Below are 22,554 nucleotides of genomic sequence, written 5' to 3'. Positions count from 1 at the left end.
CTCATAAGATTTTGAGTAGCACGCGTATAAACTCGCGAAAAAACGCTCTTTTATACTGAAATCAACATTTTTGCGACCGTTTAATTAAGTAAGATGATTAGAAGTCATGGTTTTCTCACATGAGTCTAAGACTACACCACGTAAGCATAATTACAGCTCTTGCTCAAAGTTATTGACTCAGGCGTTATAGAGTAATTGACCTAAAACTTTGTTTCTTGTTGTTTCAAATTATCAACTTTGAGAACGCGTAATTCAAAAAGTTGATTAGTTGCCATGAATTTCTAACCTGGACCTTAAACTACACCACGCGGACTATAACTTAAGCTGTGTCTCAAAGTTGTTGACCCGTCACAATAAAAGTTATTAACCTCTAAACTTGGCCATTTAAAAAAAAAAAACATAGACTTGGAGACCGTTTAACTACTAAAGCCAAGAGAAATGAAAGCTATTTTATATTTTTCTTAGTACTATACTGTGGTGAGTAGTTAATCATATACTTATTTCCGAGGGTTACGCATGGCTTTAGCAGATATCCGGGCCCAAACAAGGCAAAAAAAAATTTTTTAAATTACATTTTCAATTGACCTTTGCCCTCAAAGCCATCAGTGAGTCACCAAAATATTTATACTAGAATGTACCTAGTATCAAGTAGTATCCTTATTTAAAAGAGTATGCTTGGGTTCACGCATTGCTTTTGAAGCAAAGCAATCATATATTTAGCTCTTTTTTTTTTGCATGACCTTAAACTTTGACCCCTACTCAAGGACAAACAAATTAGTTTTTTTTTTTTTTTTTGAAAAGAAACTTCATTTTTTCCTATCATACTACCACTAACACATCCTGAAATTTTTACGAAAATTGAAGACATCAACTATCAAAAGTGTCCAGCTTAAAAAAACACATGACTCTTAAAAGCTAGGTAAAGGAATAGACATAGTTGGACCATTCCACGGAAAACCGTCATTTTCTCCCGCATGTTACGCTGCATACATTTCTTTAAAAATAATACTTTAAAAGATGAATGAACAATTTTTTTCTGTTCAGCAATTTACAAACTTATGCGTGATTTCTTAAGCAGAAAAATTTGTCATTGCCCTTGAAAAATATGACTTTTAATGAAATATATGAACCTTGACGTTCGCGACAAAGGGATGACTTTTTCGTGGAATGGCCCAGTACGATATTTATTAAATATAAACAAAGTACAAAAATATGAAACTTCTAGAATAATTCTAATTTTAAAAAAAGATGTTTAATATTTTATTAGAAGCTCTATGCTTTACGTTACGTGCATTGTTTTTTTTTTATGTAAGACTAGTATATTGTTGATTTCGATGTAATACGTGCTGCTGCATCTTTCTCTACCCCGCTGTTTCTTTTCTTAAAAAGAATCACAAATCAGTATAATATCTTTTCACGTCTTAATAAGAATACAATACCAGTATTTTATTTACTAATTTATTATTTTCCTTGATATTTTAAATGTTTTGACCAGCGAAGTTTGACTTGCGAGCCGAAAAATTATTTACCGACGAATCTTAACTATTATAGAGTTCAGTAAAATCTTTCATAGTCTTTGAAAATATATATTTATGATCTGTAAATTGTATTTAACAAATATACATTATTCTCTGTGTTAGTTATAGATTTTACTGCTCTGGTAATTTTTCTCGTATTCATCTTACGACGTCTTCCAGAACTACACTGTTTGACTACTTCAATAAATAAAAATATAGTAAAATCTACCGTTCTTAAATCATGGATCACGATTAGCGTGTTTGAAACATCTTGCCTTCAATGACTAATACCTATAAAGACTTCTGAACACACCGCTATCGTTGTAAAAGCAGAAAATCCTGATTAATGAGATTTTCGTGCTGTAGATTGAATTCAAACCCTTCGACAGTAACACTAAGAGCGAGACAAAACCCATTTCAATAGTAGCACAATAAGGAAAATTTAGTTTAAAACAGGTATTTGAATAAGAGCAGATAATGGCTGCGAGCAATTCTTGCCATCTTAGAGATCGTTATGTAGAAGGTAAAACGAGTCAAAGTTCGCAGCACTATCCACTAGTTTTCCATCAGAAAAAATGTTCGCCTTAGGTTCTTGATTCAGATTTGAAAAGAGAAAAACGAGCTCTGAGCAGTGTCTAGATTTAATGCATTATAAGTTTCACTTTCTTTCGTTTTCAAAAAAAAAATGGTTAATGTGTTGAAACACCTGACGACCTCAGCGATTGAGCTTAACACAATTTAATTTATATTAATGACAGTATCCGTCATTCCTGCTTAATATGTTGTTCTTTTGTGCTTAATGACTTCCCAAAATACTAGGAAGTATATTTTCGTTTTTGAAAGGAGATATTTCTGAGCAATGAAATATTTTTTTTAATCAAATGTAACTAAAAAAATGTAGTGTGTATTTATTTACTAAAAAATAATATGCTTGAAATCTAAACATAAATATGCTTAAGGGGCAGTGTATTTTACATATTTTTTAAATTTTCATTCTGGACTTTTATTATTCTATTTTATTATTCAATATTTAATAAATTAAAATTAGTGTCAAATTGTTTTCTCTGTGTGTGATTTTTTTTTCTTTTGTAAAATCAGTAGCGGTACAAAAAATGAAATCGATGACATTTACGGTACGAAGTTCAGTAAAAATATGCAGGAAAAAGAAATTAGTTTGTGTGTTTGACCGTTTTCACATAATGATGCTTACTATCCAACAGATAATTTCTTGACAGCTTGATTCTCTCTCAGTTTCTTCAGAAAACATATTCTTACTTTATGCACAGATCATGACTAAATTATTTTACAACTTGCCCGTCGTTTTTTTTCCCACTTTTGTTTTTCTCTTTTAGCAAACATAAATCGGAATTCAGTTAAGCAAGATTTCTTGAAATTAGTTCCAACTAAAATAGACTTCAACTCAACTGAAACAGGCTTTGTAAAAATCTAGCTTTACCTTAAATAGATCCAAATATAAATGAAAAAAGCTCACGAAATTGAATTCAGACAGTGTAGAATAAATGAAAAAAAATTAAAAATGATTAGCTTGGGCGTGCTGTGTTACGGTTTTACCAGGAAGCAGATATCCACAAGTAAAAATAACATGGGCCATGCAATTTCAACCGAAGTAGGAAAGATAAAAACTTATTGTCAGCAGCGAAACACGAAATTTTTGAATGCTCATAAGTGTATTGTAAGACGTTGATCTTACTGATTCAACTTGAAGTAAAGGGTTCTTAAGATAAAGTTGAATAAGTTTTAATGCAATTGTAGTTACGAAGATAAACAGTTCGTGGCACTTTCATTCTCTCTGAGTTTGTTCCCATCCTTTTGCAGTCCGCTAAACAAATGACGCAGATCAACGTCATAGCGGTTTCAGAAAAACAAAATGACCAGCAGCTCAACGAGTGATATCTATAATTAATAGCGAGCTTTATTAGAGCATCCTGTTCCTTTCCTCCACATGAGAACAGGATGAATCCGCCACCCAACTCATCACAGGATTTCCTATTCAGACAAAGAAGCCGGGCTATCTTTGTATGTATATATTTGTCTTGGCTGATATCACGCAGCTTGTTTTAACTGGCATGAACTACATGGATAAACGGGATCAACTCACTCTTCCGTATTTCACTTTGTTGAACTGTGATCTTCAAACTTTTTTGACCGCTTCTCCTTTTGACGAACATTATCATAAATTATACCCTTAATTATACAGTAGAACCTCTCAATAGAGATACTAAAGGGATTAAATTTTTTCCCCTTAAATAGGGGTGTCCCCAGGGGCGAACTGGCCTGCCGTCCGGTGTGCCCTCAAATTCCTTTTTTTTCGCCCTCGAAACCGTGCGCCTTCGAGTTTTTTTTTCTTTTTTTTGCGCCGTCTAACTTGTGCATTTTCCCCCTCCCATCCTCGAACCTTTGCAGCTTTCGTTTTTTTTAATTATTTAATAATTTATTTATGAATGAATTAATTAATTTAATTAATTAATTTTATGTATGTATTTATTTACTTACTTATTTGCACCCACGAACCTGTGCACCCTTTAAAAGTCAATGCTAGTGCCCTCTTGAGGGACCCAGTCTGCCCTTGGGTGCCCTTGATTTCATGTATGCAGTATAGTACTGCCGTGAGCTGGTAAACGGCAATATCTGCAGAAATGAATTTTCGAGATATTTGAAGAAACACGTTTTGGATTTAATACTAATAATCGGGAAATATTGGAATAAAACGTTTTTTTCGCGCTTTTCTTTTTCAAAATAAACCAAATAAGCAAGCTTGTACAATAAATCTAACATACAGTAGATTGCAAATAAAAAACAAAAAATTTCCGGTTACTACCCTTTACCTGGCCACGGCAGATTGACTTTAGAATAGCTGTGTGATAAACGTAAACTAGTATCATTAATGATTATTACTGAGAATGTTTCATATGTAGGGGAACATGAGGCACAGTGAAATAGCGGAGCAAAGTGAAATGGTGAAATATTTACTCTTCTTTTAGCTCCACCTATCTGGTATTATTTTAACCATGTAGTACCGTATGTAGTCTATTCTAGTCAGGAAAAAAAGTCCTCTGAAGATTAAAGCATTTGGTAATATTGTCCGTTTTCTACGAGAAGGCACTTGACTCCTCCCCCGTCACGTGGTATCCGATGATTCTATTTCGCTGTTTTCGGCAGAAGGTATATTCAGACCATAGCATTTTGTTGTAAAAGCAGCAGTTTTTTAAATGTAAGGATAACTAAAATGAAAACAGACAAGTGAAGCAAGTGATGTAAAGGACGCTAAGACTTTTTTGCACATTAAAATACACGTCCAAGTTAAGGCTGTATGGTTGTATCCTTTAGAAGCACGTGGATTGCTTACCGATCACCCCTGCGTAAAATAGAACTCTTCGTTCGAGGAAGCGTGGCAAAGTGCCTTCTCGTAAAAAACGGACAATACAGGCACTTTTAAAACATTGATACGCATATTGTAATATTATGTTGTAAGTCAAAAATTATTTTTGTTACTATAAAATCATAAAGTTCTTGTTATTAACATTTTAAATATTGAGAACTCTTAATATTCAATGCAGTATTAATTTAGTTAATATTATGCTTATTTGTATTTTAAATGAATTCTACAATTAGTCAAGTGCATACGGGGCAAAGTGGATGGGGCAAAGGGAAATAGTTTTTTTCAATTACTCATTCAATCATTTAATATAAATCACTAACGTTTTAATTCATTAATTCATTTATACTCTTCATTTAGTAATTCACTTGCTTATTCATCCATTCCCTTATTTTCTCATTCATTCCTTGTTTTACTCGCTCATTTAATTTTCTTTATATATTAATTGAGTTATTCATTTAATTATTCGTTTATTGTTTCATTATCTTTTCATTTATTCATTCAACCTTTTATTTACCGATTCTATTGATCAAAAACATGTTTTATAATCGAATAGAAAACATTTCATTAAAAAAATATTTCATTTTTCACTTTGCCCCATGAAAAAAAAATGAAAATTTTCCACTTTTTTTTTTTTTTTTTTTGAAAGCTCAAATTTACTACCAAAAATTTAAAATACTTTTTAAACGCAAGTTTTATTATAAAATACAGTGTTCTTTCTTTATGTACTGTAATTTTCAAAACAAATTTCAAATTTGTTCGTTTTGAAAAAACTCAGTTATCTTAACCATTTCACTTTGCTCCACATTCACCTACTAAATTTAAATCAGAATTATTCATATTTAAATATTTGTACTTTTCAAGATTAAAATTTTGTCGAAAATTTGATAGTGGCGCAACTTACACAAAATTATTTTAAGGTAGGTCGTTTCATGAATTTTTTGATGTCACGTAATTTTTATTGTAAACAATTACAATTAGTGTTCACATTTCAAGTTTTTTTATTCAAAGTTTAGTATGGCGACTTGTCACTATTCGTCGGCGGAGAACCTAAATGAATAAATTGCCGGAGAAGGAAAAACAGGCTTGTAAATTTCAGCAGGAATTGGATTCATCCCAATTCGAATACATACATGCTTATTTGTATCGGTTAATGTGAAACTTTTACCAGTTAATTTTTAGAATAAAAGTGAACCTTAAATTCCAATAAACTCGAATTTCTTTCACGAATGTTTACATTTATTCTTTTAATTTCGCTATCTATATCTATATGCACTACATTGTGTGTGTTTGCGTGTGCTTGATAAACATGATTTGTTTTTAGTAACCGCAAAAAACGTTTCAGAATTAACGGGAAAAGTGCGGAAAAGCACGTTATTAATTATTTGTTTATTCATTTTAAATTAAACAATATTTGTACATGCAAAGTGATAAATTAGTAGAGGAATTTTTATTGATAATTTGGTACGCTCAGTCGTTCTGTGACAAGCCGGCACGAGATCTACAAGCTTCAGTCACCCGCGGCTAATAGTTATTTTTGTCACAATAATTATTCCATCTGTAAACATCCTCTTTATCTTCACTAACCAATATAGTTGCATTGGTATGCAGAATTGCATTGCGTATACAAAAAGTCGCCAGCTAAAAAAAGAAAAATCTCCCAAATTTTGTTTCACAGTTTTAACTTGTGCGAAAAAGAGAGTATGGAATATTTTGAAGAGAAATGTGGCGTATTCTCTAGAAGTGTAGGTGAACCTCTAGGAGTACACGTATCCCACTTTGGAAACATCTGCCACCTGCTGTAGAGGGCCAGAAGACTCTGACAAAAATATTACACAAATAATGTTTCACTTTTTTAAAATTTTCAATAGTAATTTGTCTCTAATAGATTTTTATAAAGAGCAAAAAGGAAGGAGGTGATTGAAAACACAATGCAAAAGATAGAAATGAGTCTTTTACTCTTTTCGTTAAGAAAAATGCAGAAAAGCTAGCCTCAAAAAAACGTTCTTTCCCTTTATCTTTATTTTAATTGTTTTATTTCCTTTCGATGAAATGTGAAAAATAATGAAATTTCAACTTTCTAAAATTTTCTTAGTATTTAATAATCTAATATTTGAATAAATCAAATATTAATAATCAAATTTGAATAAATCTAATATATCAACAAAAAAAAAAAGATGTCCTATGATATGCAGATAATTTGAAGCAAAGAATAGATTGGATTCGAATCAATGACGCAATTATGAGACATTTGATTCAAAAAAAAAACTTTTTTTTTACTTTAAAGCATGTTAGATTTTCCGAAACTTTGAGTTGTGTCACTTTCCTTGCCGCGGAGTGCGACATAATGAGTTGAACTTCAGATTTTATAAGTACAGTTAAAATCAAAGTAAAGGTGCTGTGCATTCTAAAATGCAATATTAATATTAGAGGTGGGCAATGTCGTTCTTTTTAATGATACGTTCATCAGAGGATCGTTCATTCTTTTGATCCGTTCATTTGAACGACTTCGTTCATTTTAAAAAGTTGCTGGTGATCTCTCTGCACGACATGCTCAAGTACGTTCGAAATGTTTCATTCGATCAGTAATATTCTTTGAAGGAAAAATAACTAAAATCATCTAAAAGTAAGAAAATATGCCTATGAAAACTGAATCAAAAATACTTTATTCAGTTTTAGATGTATAATGTAACAGTTCATTTTGGAAGATATTTCTCAGTTGCCGAATGAAATTTTTTTCCATTCCAAAACTGGCAGGTTCCATTTTATCATGTCAAAATATAATTAAATTTGTCTAGCTACAGCACTACCAATAGACCATGTATAACGAAAAAGGTAACAACAAATATATCGGTAGCACAGCCGGAGTACCGGATAACTAAATTTAAAAAAAAGACTCACCTAAAAATATTAGGGAGTTTCAATATTGTTTTACAGTACCGATGAGAACAGAAAAAAGAGCAACACTTTTTTTAAACGGGAGAAAAAATTAAATAGAATCCTTATTGAAAATCTCTGGATATTGAAATGTAAAATAAGCGACTTATAAGTCGCCAATCAAGTTAAAAATGAATCCAAATTAATGTAGATGGTAGTTAATAGGAATATTATTGAAAGAAAAAGGGATTGCCAGAAAAGTGATGAAAGGTATTTACAATATATAAATAATTTTGGCCACAGAATACGTGAGAAAGGTTTTAGCAAGTGTGTGGGACAGGAAGTGGAGTGTCCAAACATTTTGTTAGTTGCCCAAAATCTTACACAAAACATTACCAATGGATACATTGGAAAACTGCGAAGGAACTGCAACAATGAAAGGAAAATGATGAATAGAACAGAAAGTAAAAAGGTTCGAATGAATATATTGTACCTCACTGAGAAAAATTAAATTTGAGATTGATTAAAAGTTAAAAATCTGAAGATTAATGTATTTTTTTTTAAAAATGCGAATTTTTCAAAGTGCATCAATGCAATGTTCCAAGCTGCTCACCGTTTAAAAGAACGGTCGTTCATTTTTTAAGTGAACCTTTCCGTTCCTTTTAAGGATTCGTTCTTTTTGACCCGTTCGTTCATGAACGACACATCCCTAGTTAATATGGATATTTTTCTCTTTGGTTTGACCATTCTTTTCCCCCCAAAGGGATGATATTTTAATCAGTTTTTATGCAAGCAGGATTGTCCCAGATGTTAGCTTCATATACCCTCCCTCTCTTCCGTTTCCGACGTGTCTTCTTCCCATCTTATAAGAATCTTACCGTTTCCGGTGTAGAAAAGAGGGTCGTTTGGAGTCGACTTGTGACAAAAAATAGAAATAGGGTGACGGGGGAAAAAAAGAAAAAGCATGATTCTGGTAGTTTTTAGTTGGAAAAAAATGTCTAGTTCTGCGGAGAGTTTTTTTGACTTTTTCTACCCATGCCAATGAATGAAATAGCGAGAGAATTTCTCAAATAACTTCGTTGTCTTTCTTGAAGAAATATTTGGGAGACTTTTGCTCAGTTGACAACACCCATTTAAATCCATTATTATTCAATTTTATTTTTTCACGTGAAGTCTTATAGGTGGAACATTGTCGCTTAGGGTTGACTTCGGTATAGATATTAAAAAACATCTATTAAGGTAGCCATTTTGAGTAGGTTTTCCACCTTTGTTTTCTCAATTTGATCCGGACTCAGCTAGTGATTATGATTATTAAAAAGTTTTTCTAGAAAGGTAAGACATTACTATACTTCAGTTTCTAAAAATAAATTCTGTACCCATAGTTTACATGTAATGTCAGCATTACTATTTGTTTTAACTGGAGATAAGGCAAGATGAACACCATCCAATGCGCCCAATAATGCAAAATGGATCTAATTGTTTATTTATTTAATTAAATTCACATGTACAATCATAACTTAAAGTGTTAACATCAGATAGTAATTACTAAAAATAATACGTACCTCATTATACCAAAACAAATAACAGTGTACCAGAAATTTGGAAACATTGAAGTTGGTAAATTTGTTCTAGAAACATTTGCAACACATAGAATCAAAAAATATAATGTATTTGTTATTCAAAACAGTGGTGAAGATTATGTTCAGATACGATTTATGCCGGAAAAATTAATTGGAAATCGATTTACATTTCATGAAACCCAAAGATAAAATCATTATTGATACGAAGGACATTATGATGATTCTTCCTGATATAGATGTGTCTTCAGGAAATTCAAAGATGACTCTTTCAAATATATCTTTTAATATTTCATTAATAAATTTTAAAATTCGCCAATTACAATTGGTTTCTATTCAGTTAAAGTTTTTAGTTTCATTTCCTTTAAATTTTTGGTCCATTTTGCACACAGAAATAATTAAAATACACCAAATGTTCCAAATAAGTTAGCAGTACTTAGATAAATTTCTTTACAAGCACCTGTGATAGCATCTATGCTTTTAAACACACAGCAATACACTCTATTTGCGCAAAATAAATATTTTCGGACAGTATTTGTGCTTCTTCGGCTACAATTGCACTTGAAGTGTACATTATTTTTACCAAGACTTCGGAGTCAGAGTCAGACTGATTTTGGGGTGAAGGAGTCGGAGTCGAACGTTCTAAAAGTTCTAGAGTCGGAGTCTGAGCCGGAATCGGTCATTTTTCCTCCGACTCCGCAACCCTGCTTTTTACAGTATCAATAGAAGTTAAGCAAAATGACACAACGTGTATCAAGTACAGATAAAAGCATTTAAAAGAGAGTTAAAAACTCAACAATCAGCTGTTTCGAGGCTATCAAATGCAAGCCCCTTCATCAGTGCATAAAAAAAAGAATGAATGGTTCACCAATGTAAACCAAACGAGTTCTTTTTTTTTGGTTTGCATTGGTGAACAATTCGTTCTTCTCTCTATGCACTGATGAAGGGGCTTGCATTTGATAGCCCCGAAGCAGCTGTTTGCTGAGTTTTTAACTATCTTTTTTTTAACGCTTTTATTAGTACTTTATATCTTTATACACGTTGTGTCATTTTACTTATTCGACAGTACAAAGTTTTCGACTGCTTTTTTACAACTAATAGAAATTGAAATAATAGTTTTGATACGGGAAAATTCTAACTTTATACACACACATGCATGGACAATTTGTTAAAAAGTCAATTAACGAGACACTGAATTTTCGAGGAAATTCAGTTGTATAAACAATGTACTGTTTTGTTTTATGCTAGAAGTAAACGTTTCAACATGTTTACTTCTAGCTGCTTTTGTCGAAAATTTCAAAAATAAACAAAGTGCAAGAATGTTAATGGTTTTCAAGAGAGGCGTCATTATTTTAAAATAGTTCCTTTACTGCTTTCAAAACAATCTTTTCCATTAAAAAAGTTTTCCTTTTGTTGATCATTTTAGCCATTTTCAGCAATTTCACGATTAAATTCGTCCAGTTCGCGCAAAACAGTTCTGTTGAGAAAGACCCTGAAATGAAACAAATTTTTCTTTTATACATCCGCTCAAAGTCAATAAACTCAGTTACACCCAGTTTTTAATACTTATTTTGAAAGAGATCTCGTAAACTCCTCAGACATTTTTCGTTTTCGCGTTGCAGTGGCGAGAGGTTGCCTGACGTCTATATCTCATGCGGGGCAATTGCTCTTCTCTGGGCTTGAGAAATAGAATGTATTATGTATTTGTCTAATTTGTTACATTTCAAATTTAATATAAATTTACCATGAAACTTTTGTCCGCTTACGTATAAAAAAATTCTAATTAACCGATCTGATCGAGATTCTATGATATTTTCTAAATGGCAGTAGAAAAAGGAAACTTGTAATATATATATGCAGTTAAAAAAATTTATATGCTGCCGTGCTGCTTAAAACGTGTTCGATTCGAGTATTTGCAATGAATACGCAAAACCAATCACGCAACGTCGATAATACTGTGCGGTCAATAAAACGGAAAGAAAATGCTTCTGGCCACATTCCTGTTGATTATAATGGAAAGTTACCCCCTGAATCCAAATGCAATCGCCATTTTCCACTCTCATCCACCACCTTTTGCGGATAGCTCCTCCCTTTGTTTCCGACAGGCTCATAGCCATTATTTCGAACAGAAGGGGAAGATATTAACTGTTAACATTCCTGTAAAGGGCTAGAGTTGTTGAAAAGTTCAAAAACGTGAGCATTTGTAGCAAGATAAGATTTAGGGTAGTACTCCCCTTAAAAAAAAATTAAATCATCGAAACCAATCTTCATTTTTTTCACATTTTTTTCCGGTGTAAAACCAGAGTATCGGCAGTACTCCTATAAATATCATTTAAAAAAAAATACACGTTCGATAATTTCTTTTTTTCAGAAATCTTGGAATCGCACGTTGCATACAAATCAAATTGCAGATCCTCAGTAAAGAAACTTCCTGTTTAATTATTCAAGTTGCATTAGGATAAAGTTGTGATTAAAAATGAAATTACGTATGCCTATATAATATAGCATTAATGTACATTTATATTTCTGGGGATGCACAGCCAACATTGTTTAGTGTGTAACGTACGACGTTGCACACGATTTGTAAAATTCTTAACAACGTGAAACTTTTTTCGGTCATGGGCTCATAGGAGTGAGGCCGATACATTGGTATAACACTAAAAAAAGACCCCTCTTTTTTAGTGTAACACCAATATATATATATATATATATATATATATATATATATATATATATGAGGCGTTTTCGGAAAAGTAAGCTCCATTTTGAAAAAAAAAACCTAATTTTTTTTTTTTCAAAGCCAGTTTTATTGTTACATGAAAGAGTGTACTTCAACTATTTTTCTACGCAGTTTCCACCAAAGTTCCAACCCCTGTCATAGCGGGTTACCAGCTGTTTTTCACCTACTTCTTAGAATCTTCTCTTCAATCACGATAGCCACTGCTCCACAGCATTTTTCAAAAAGTCGTCTGAAAGCGTCGTTATTGTGAAAAGTCTATTCTCGTGGATTTTTTTGTCAACTTTCCTAACGAGATTATCATTGAAAAAAAAATTGATAATTGTACTAAGGGAAGAGAAAACTTGGACTGTCCTTTATGGCAAAACAAACGCTCTCTTCCCATTTAAAAGCATTTTTTACCTTGCTGAGTTTTTACCATGCATTTTTTGAGCCTTCATTTGTTCAAAGTCGAAATGTGGAAGAAGCGGCATTTTTTCCTATCAAACAGCATGTTTTATAATGAAGCACGTTTTGCCATACTCGTGTGAAACGTAGACCGCGAGCTTCATTGCTGAAGAGTGGGAAGCTCTCTCTCCTCTTCGCGTTCTAGTTCACTGTTGACAACAGAAGGCCGACTACTCCGAGCCTCATCATAGACATTTGTTCGACCTTCATTAAATATTCTAACCCGATTTTTCACCATTCCATCTCTCATCGTGTCTTCACAGTAAAGATCTTTAACTTGACGATTAATTTCAGCCGGTTTCATATTCCTTACATTCAAAAACCGAATCACAGCAGACAGCACGAATCTCAGTCGGCGGGGCGGGTTCAGTAATTATGACTTATTGACCATTTTAAATGTGTACAGCGAACTGAAAGTCCAACGTAGAGCAACTGAAATGGCGTCAGTTGAGAGTCAGTAAACAAAGACAAATACGCATGCCACCAAACTCGTGCAAAGTCAACTTAAAAAACTGATGCATGTTAACGTATAAACGGTATAGTCAGTAGTGACACGTCATTAAAGTTCATAATTTAGTACCTTTTTTTTAATTTTAAGTGCATACACTATTAATCTAGATTACAAAAGCCAACCAGTAAATTAAACATCACAAACGTTTTGTACGTATTGTAGTATTTTAGAGTAAATCAGTTGATATTGACATTCGGAGCTGCCGCTCAGATTTTTTGATGAGGAAGACTACGATCAAAGCATATCGCCTTCGTTACATTTGGGTAATAGTAATTTATTGATACAAAAAATGCATCTAAGGTAAACACATAAGTACCTTACACATATAATACCTTACTATATACTTATAGATCTAAGGTAAAAACACTTGAAGTGGCAACATTTCAAGGTTACTTATGTACTTAGAAGAAAGAAATGAACAATAATAATGTGATTAATATAGGGGAGAGTGTTGTACCTTGGGACAATTTTCATATTTAATTTTTAATGTCAATTATTTGAATCAAATTTAAAATCTGAAAGTCACATTAAAATACCCCAACATACTTCTATGCAATATATTTAATAAAATTCATACAGTTTGAAAATTAAATGTTGCCAGCAATTTAAAGTAAAAGTTCCAAGCTGTCCCAAGGTACAACATCTTATTGTACCTTGGGATACATCCTGTATTACTATGGGAAAGTCTTCATGATTCAGGAAACAGCCATATACTTAAACCAATTTTGCACCAGAAGACAAAAAATTTTTTTTTAATTCATATAGTAATGAATTAAATAATGAATAGTTAATAATGAATTATGAATAATTAATTATTATCTAACATTAAATGTGTTTAAAGGACTACACAAGATTAGAACATTGTTCCATGTTCCTAAACACATTTTAATTATTAAGAACCATGCGTATGTTGTACCTTGGGACGTATCTTGAAGTACAATATGCTTAGCTGTCCCGAGGTACAATCACCACGTGATTTAAGAAAAACCAAAATAGTGATCAATCTAGATGCACTCTTATTATTTTATCATAAGCAAATTATTTAATAACTTCTCTTTTATAACAAAATAAAATTCAGTTGATTACATTTACAAATACAAAGACAGAAAATGAAATAAAAATATTTACTTTTGAGTTATAAAATTTTCTTTCTCTCACAAAATCATCAAATTTTACTCATTTGATGCTGATTTTTACTATGGCACCATTTAGTGGAGAAGGTTACTAGTAGGGATCACAAAAACATGGCTGCTAAAAATAGATTCTTAGAAATTAGCAATGTCCCAAAGTACAAACGTCCCAAGGTACAACTCTCCCCTATTGGTACTTAATGTAACTATCATGTTGAATCAATTTTATTCATCACTTATTTGAATTTAAAGTAAGTACATAATGTCAATTCTTCGGATGGCAGAATGTCAGATGGCCACTACTGAAATTTTCACATTTTGGAGTAGCCACTACTGGATCAAATTTGAGGTTTGAGAAAAGATTGAACAAATTGAAATTCTGGCATTTTTTAGAAATTCGGACGATTAAGGAAGTTGCTATAATAAGCTCATTGAGTTTCAAGAGAGGTAGTTCATATTGTAGACCCACAGTTTAAAAATATACTTTACTGTGGCTACTACTCGTGCGTTTTAAACTTTGAAGTGACCACTACTGGTGTGTTACTTTAAATTTATATAAATTAAAAAAAAAATTAAAATTACACCCTTGCTCAAAAACATTTTACATCATCTTACCAGGGAACCACACGACGTATATAATGATCAAAAAAATTCAAAGCGGTAGCATTCGAAAGAGTATATGGGTCACACGCCTTTTATATTTTAAGAACAATTCATTTAACAATGCTTTTTAATTTCATCAAAAATATGTAGCCGTAGCATGTCGCACACCTTGTGTGTCTGTTTATGTTGCTTAATAGCTTGTTTAATTAAAAGTATACATATCCTAATTTATTTATTAATCCTTTCACAAATGTCTCAAATACTAACTGCTTAAATATATTTAATTTTTTAATATTGTGTTTTAGTTCGTTTTAATAGGATAAGGAGTCATGTCACACAATAAATTCTCACCTCCGTTACCTAAACACAAAATCCCATTCCACATTAGCACGAGGCAGTAATGGCATCAAATTTTATTTTCCATGATACAAAGGAGCTCCCTTGTTTATTTTCAGATATAAAGAAGTTTCGAGGTTTTTGTCGAAAAACAAGAAGATAGATTTTGTTTCAAAAATTAAGTGTGGTTATTGTGACTTCTCACCTCCGTGAACTTTAATTTCAGGGATGTAAATTAATCTAAAAAAAGAAGTGAACATGTTATCATATGCTTAATATGTGCAGATTGTAGCAACGAAGAAAAAACATATTTCCCTGAAAAATGTATCAATTAGGTCTATATTAATGAAAATTCCTCAACTCCGTAAATCTCACCGCCGTGCCGTGACATTCCTTATCAATGTCATTATTTCTGAGGTGAAAATAAATGATGGAGAGGAAATGCATCAATCTTTGGCATTCTACCAAAATTATAAATTGCCAGTATATTCTCAAATTTACTAAATACTATTTTTAACACACATTTGAACTGAAAGGATAACTAGTAATTAAGCCGTACTCTAATTAAGAGAGCTTAATATTAGATTCCTACTAATCATTAAAATAGATCATTGTTTGCACAGTTAACAAAATTACTACTTTGACATGAAATTGGCCTCCATTTTTTAATATTAAAAGTGTTTTTCTTTCTTTTTTGTTTCGTGAACAAGGCATTTTTTTGTTTATTTCTATTCATGAGTAAAATAATTGGAACTTAGCTGAGCCAGTTTATGATTATTTCTAGTAGGTAACACTTTCATGTAAGAATGGAAAAAAAAAAAAAAAAAAAAAACGAAAGATTTTGAAATTGAAAAATATTTGCGTTGAAAAGTTACATTTTCCGAAGAATGACCCATATCAAAACATTTTTTGACCCGTAAATTATGCACCCTCGTCCCCTCGTTTTCACGTCATTAAAAAAATTTAAGGGAGGGGGAATTTGAGGGGGTTTGATCTCATTTTAAGAGTTTCTCGTTCTGAGGGACGCTTCGTAATATTTTAGAGGGTGCGCCATCGCTCTTGGGATGATGGGTACTCCGGAATAAAACCTTTGAGAAGCTAGGTGCTGACCATGTGGACATGATGTATTAGAAGCAACATAATACTGTTACCACTGAAGGATATTTTTCTAAGTGTATCAGGAATGTATCTGAAACAATATTTATACCATAAATTTCTGTGCGCATCTGTGTGTCTGTAACCCTATCTCCTCTGGACTGGCAATATCTATCTTGTCAGTACTGATACCGTCGATACAGGACATCCAAAGTTAGTGATTCCGCCCTGTCTCACTCCTAGAGACTCAAGGAGGCTGGACGTCCAGTTCTGAGGATATTCTGATACACTGGAAAGCATTAAAAGCATCAATTATCACCCACCGCAGGTGGCATTGAGCCACCACTTGTAGCGAGAGGGGGCGAGCGGGGGGGGGGGGAGGCAGGGAGCCTCGGTAGTATATGCGAAATTTTATTTAAAATAAGAAGTGGAATAACAGAAGACAATTAGACAATACTTGTTGCTCCATACAAATGTACATCATACAATATGCCTAGTACAAGTCTGAGTTATTACAAATTGGGTCACCTCCATTTGAAACACGTTTGCAATTTTGTTTTTCGCAGAAGGTTGACCGTTGCAATAACTGTACAAGATTTAAGTACATCAAATGTTCCTGGTGCCAATTTTCGATGCTTTAATCATTTTGTTCAGTACCATATTTGTCAGAATCAGTAGCATATTCCCCCCCCCTTTCGACATGCTTTTTTCATTTTATTTTTCTATATCTATTTAATATTGATCTGCGAATTAAATTTTCTTAATTAGTTTTTTTTTTTTTTTAATTTATCCTGTCTAAAGTAAAAAAAAATGACTCTGCATTGAACCGGAAAAAATGCTCATTATTAATACTTATAAGAACTATATTAAGAGGCACTTAAAAATATTTCAACAATAATAACTAACACTTAAAGTAGTGAAGTAATATGTACTTAAAGTACAGTAAAATGCTGAAATATATTTTTATCCTGTCCGTCCCTTCAAACTTTTACAGGGGAAAAGCTCAATTCTGCCGTGGGAAGTTAAAGCGCAGTTTCTGCAGAAATGTATTTTTAAGATATTTGAAGAAACGTTTTGCATTCCATAAAATGAAACGTTGGATTATGACGTTCTTTTCACGCTTAATTTTCAGCTGAAAACCAAATGAGCAAGCTTATACACAAAAGCTAAAGAACAGTAAATTACTAAAATGCCAAAAAAAAAAAAAAAAGAAAGAAAAATTTGCAGATACTACGCTTTACCTTTCCACGGCATAGTTATATTTAATACTTTTTTTTCCGAAAAGCAACATAAACCCTACCTACTTATACAACAGTTGGAAAAAATGTTTGGGGCAACTCACCTTGAGTTTAGGGGACTCGCAAAAAAAAAAAAAGGTGGTTTGAAATCACTTTACATTCATTAGATTTGCATGGTTTTTACAATAAAAAACCAAATATTTCGGGTAGCGGAGCGGCGTTCTTCCGCGTCTCCCTCCCCTACCACACTAAACCATTGCACGCACATGTAAAAACTTTTTTTTAAGCACCAGGAGAGTCAATTGCCACATCCTGGCTCCCTTAAGTGGTGTGGTCCTGCTTTCATCACCAATAATAAGATAAATTTAAACTTGTTTTAAAGTTGTCGTTCCACTGGAAAAAATTATCTACTATCTACTTTACAAGCTTGATAGTGTTCCTTAACTTTACCAGTCACAAGTAAAGCAGGGGTGCCTATTTCCTCCTAGAGCGAGAATGCCCCCCCCCGACCCCCCCGATACCACGAAAACCCCACAAAAACATTAGCACCTCTCTCTCTAGAAGAGAAAAAAATACCCCAGAAACCCCCCCTAAAGATTTCAATGGCGTAGTCTGTACACCCCCCCCTTCCTTTGGTAGCCACCCTTGAGTAAAGAATTAGCGTAAAATATCTTTCACCCGCTTTAATTTTCATTGAAAAGAAAAAAAGGCATTTTTTTTAACAAGACAGTGATGTGGTCGAAGCCGCTGAAATTGGCAGCCCTTCAATTTATTTTGAACATGTGTAATAACAAGAAATGAGTATGTAAAGCTTTTGAGTTTCTTTTTTTTTGGGGGGGGGGGGAGCATTACTAGAATATAAACATGATAACTGTTTTAAAAAGTGAAGAAAGATAATCAACAACAACCTATTGTCATAAGTGTAACATTTGTGAAGAAAAAACGAGGTCCAGGAGTCCTCCCCAGGGAAAAGGATTTGAAAAAAAAAGATAATTAAAATTTTAAACTGAAGTCCTAAAAAGGCAATTCAGACTATCTCTGGTGATGTTTGAAGGAAGAGAGTGTTCAAGGACCTTTATTTGTGTGAAGGGTACAAGCTCGAAGAAGTTTTTGACGGTATTTACCGGTGGAAGGCGGGGATGGATAGGGACTCTCTTTAATTCTTCAAAAATAAAGTCCTAAAAACGCATTTGTAGGCCACCGTTGATGAAGAGGGATGGGGGGTTCGGGACTCGCCTACGGAAATGTTTTGAACTGAAAGCCCCCAAAACACAATCGTATGCCATCTTTGATTCCGTTACGAGAAGGTTTTGGTTCAGAAAAGTTTCTTCGGGATTTTTTTTTGAAATTGAAACTCTAAAAACGTAATTTTAGATTTGCTTTAATGATGTGTCAGATGAAGATTGGGTTTACTAACTAGAAAATTTTCGAAATTAATGTCTTAAAAACACAATAGTAGGGTATATTTGATAACTAAGGGGAGTGGACCCCAGGATCCTCCTCTCAGCCCAGATTTTTTTAAAATAAGGATCGAAATTTATACAAGCTTGAATTATGTAGATAGGGGATATTTTTGAAAATTGGAATTGTACATTGTTTTTCATGAAGTTGGAAGACAGGATAGCGTTCATTATTTTTTCCCCGGAATATTTTTGGAAATTAAGTCCTAGAAACGCAAATTATGTCATCTCTGACGTTTAGGGGAAGGATTGGGATTTCAAGACTTTCTCCCAGAAATTTTTCAAAACTGAAGTTCCAGAAACGACGATTTTAGGTGTGAGAGACGAATTCGGACTCTGTCTTGCGGAACATTGTATGAACAGAGGAAGTTCCTCAACCAAAATGTCAATTAATCTTTTGCTGAGTTTTTGCATTCAATTCTAAGATGTTTTGCGCTGCATATAACTGTTACCTAAAAGTATCCGATTTCCTATTGTTCGTCTTGTGCTACAATAGGTTATATACTCGCATGAAGTTAACACCAAATTTCAACCTCTTGATTCATTTAATTTCAAAGTAATTCTGAAAAATAAAGGGATAAGGTACAAATTTCTCTTTTTGGCCCCTAATTTGCTACCAGCACTGAATTTATACAGCTACTCAATTTAAGAAATACAAGAATATGTAAAAATCGACTCTTGCAATTAATTGTTAATATAACCAAGATCGATTGAAATGTGCATTTCCAGTCTTTAAAAAAAGTACTCGAAAGTTCACTTCACAACTCACGCACATCTGATCATCTCTCTGTTCTTGTTTTGTTTACGTTCCTCTTTTCTTATCCATCCGCGTAAGTACTGCTCTCGCCCCTCTGAGCGAAATGGACCGATCCGCGGAGGCGGGTCGATCGTGGTGTTTGCCAGCCAGAATTGTACGCCAGACTTATCGGCGAGTGGGGTTTACGCCAGTCGACGCGTACGGGTGTAACTCGCGGCGAGTCCACGGCGAGTTGTGAAAAGACATGTGGATTTCTGTGGTGCCGGAATCACTGACCTTACGCGTCTAGAGCTAGCTTTTAAAAAGTGACTACGATCGAAACAAGTGGAGAGAAAAAAAAGTGTATTTTCCCCTCTAATCTGTTACAGGATGGGGATCGCTGTGAAGTGTCAGAAACTGATTTGTCGGGAATGTACGAATCGCAGGATTTAAAACAGCTGCGAGCTTGTGGATCTAATCTCAAAAAAGCGGTAAGTGCAAATTCGCTCTTTTTGAACTCTCGCTTTCGAAACGAGGAGCGTCAGTGAACTTTCAGCTGGATAGAAAGTGAAATCCATTCCATGAGGCCCAAACAGAAAGGGGAACCTGTCAGAGGAACACATTCCGATTTAAGTTCTTAGACACATTTTCGCTCCTAGTTGGAATTTGCCAAGCGATTGATTTTATGTTTTTGAACAATTTTGCAGATCTTTCACTTTTTTTTTAAAACAAAAATGCCGATGAGATCGTTGATGTTTTCCATTCCCTATTTATTAAAGTTCGCAACAACATGTTTTCCGAAAATACTGGTAATTTGAGGCATTAGTTTTTTCTTCGTTCTAAAATAATCTTTAAAAAATTCTAAGCTTGTCTTTTATCACGCACATAAAAAGCTTTTTTAAATAGTATGAAGAAAATAAGCAAACTGACCGTATTTATGTACATGATATTACTTAATAAAAGCAGAATTCGCAATTCTCTAGTTTGTTTAAGTGACTTGTGTTGGATACCCCATAAAAAATAGTTCTTGTTTTGTTTTGGTTTTCTGCATGTCAGCCGGAATATTTCTTTTGCGGAAATTGTTTTAGTTTTCATGTATTTTAAACAAACTGAGCATATTTACGTAGATGTTTTGTGTTAATAGATAAAAACTACGCTTTTTGTAGAATTATCAAGTTGGTTAGTGACTTGAGTTGGACAAACCCAAAAAATAGTTCTTGTTTTGTTTTCTTAAATGTTAGCAGGAATATTTCTTTCCTTGTAATTGTTTTAACCTCGATGTGCTTAAGAAAAACTGAGCATATTTACGTAGATGTTATGAGTTGAAAATAAAAATTTTGTACGATTCTCAAGTTGGGTTAAGTCACTTAAGTTGAATATCCCGTAAAAATAGTTCTCGTTTTGTTTTGATTTTCTACATGTCAGTCGGAATATTTCTTTTGTTGTAATTGTTGTAGCCTTCATGTATTTTAAACAAACTGACCATATTTACGTAGGTGTTATGAATTAATAAATGAAAACAATGCTTTTTGTAGGATTTTCCAGTTTAAGTGACTTGAGTTGGATTTCCCTCAGAAATAGTTCTCATTTTGAATTGAATTCTTACACGTTAACGTCAGCTAGAACATTACTTTTGTGTAACCTTTAATGTATTTTTAATTAACTCTCGTCGGTTTTCTCATTTTCACGGCCATGAGGGTTTTGTTGAGTTATTGATATTCTTTTTGAGACTAGTTTTGGAAGATTGTACGAAAAGAGATGACTGTTTTAAAGGGAAGGACATTGTGCTATTACTTTGCAAAATTTCACGTAGTGTACTCTTTTATTTTTTATTAGCGGTACCCGCACGGCTTTGCCTGTAGTAGAAAATTAAAAGGTCATTTGTTTCACCTGTATATTTACACATGAATGATGAAATTCTCTCCAATATGCTATGTTATTTTGCACGTCCATGTTATGGTAATTCGCTCGGTAAAACGGGCATAAAATTGAAAAAAAAAAGGAAAAAGTTATATTTTCAAACAATCGCTTCGAGGCGAGGCCTTCGAGATAGGAAGGCCATCCAACTAGCAAATGACGTCATCGTTTGTCGATCCACAATGATATCGGGAAGTGAGCACTTCAATTAGTATTTTGGTTAAATAAAACTATTTGGTTTATTTATTATTGTCTTCTATTATTTTAGCAGCATTAAAAGTTCTACTTTTTCATTTGAAAACATAAAAAGGAACCGATAATCATACATTAAAAAATACACTGAGCTTAATTCATAGTATTTTACGTAAAAACATTTATAAGTCTTACAAAGTATTCAAATAACTGAACACGATTTTATTTTACAATCATGTTAAAACAAAGTGATAAATAAACACAGTTTTATTTTTCATTAGAAATTTTTTTTTAACTAATCGCATTTTAACTACTCGTATATTGTAATGAAACATTAAGTCTTAAGAAGTATACAAATAAATAAATGAACTTTCATTTTACAATTACATCAAAACAAAAAATAATTTTACTATTGTATTTGAATAAGAATTAAATGAAATTTTAAAACATAAATAAACATTTTTACTTAAATAAACGGGAAACATGACTGCAATATGTTTCAAAGACATAACATCAAATTCAAGTACATAATACCAGATTATTAATGTTAACTTAGCTGAGAAAATTTATGCTTTTAAAAAGACGTGAATGCTTGGGTGCCATCCCCCAAAGTAGACGGTGCCCTACCCCCTTCAATTATGAAAACTTCAAAAAAAAAAAAAAAAAAAAGATCTCCATCTCCCTTAAAATTTCAAGGGCACAGTTATTTATAACTATAGCCGTTGAAAAGCTATCATTATTATGAGACTATGATTCCGACCCCCCCCCCTTCGGTGGGCACTCT

At 33.0% G+C, this 22,554-nt stretch overlaps 2 protein-coding genes across 2 annotated transcripts in view; one reads left to right on the top strand and one right to left on the bottom strand.

Moving 5' to 3' along the window:
* The window catches only part of LOC129218966 (uncharacterized), a 165,227-nt gene that overhangs the window by 96,636 nt on the left and 46,037 nt on the right, over window positions 1-22,554 (bottom strand). The window lies entirely within an intron of this gene.
* LOC129218663 (SH3 and multiple ankyrin repeat domains protein 3-like) overlaps window positions 19,945-22,554 on the top strand; it is a 186,063-nt gene continuing 183,453 nt past the window's right edge. Inside the window, exon 1 of the mRNA XM_054852985.1 lies at window positions 19,945-20,152. The gene's annotated coding sequence lies outside the window, so the exon portion shown is untranslated. The remainder of the gene's footprint in view (window positions 20,153-22,554) is intronic.

Source organism: Uloborus diversus, chromosome 3, assembly GCF_026930045.1.
Source record: "Uloborus diversus isolate 005 chromosome 3, Udiv.v.3.1, whole genome shotgun sequence".
Taxonomy (NCBI): Eukaryota; Metazoa; Arthropoda; class Arachnida; order Araneae; family Uloboridae; genus Uloborus; species Uloborus diversus.
This window is presented reverse-complemented; position numbering and strand designations above follow the sequence as displayed.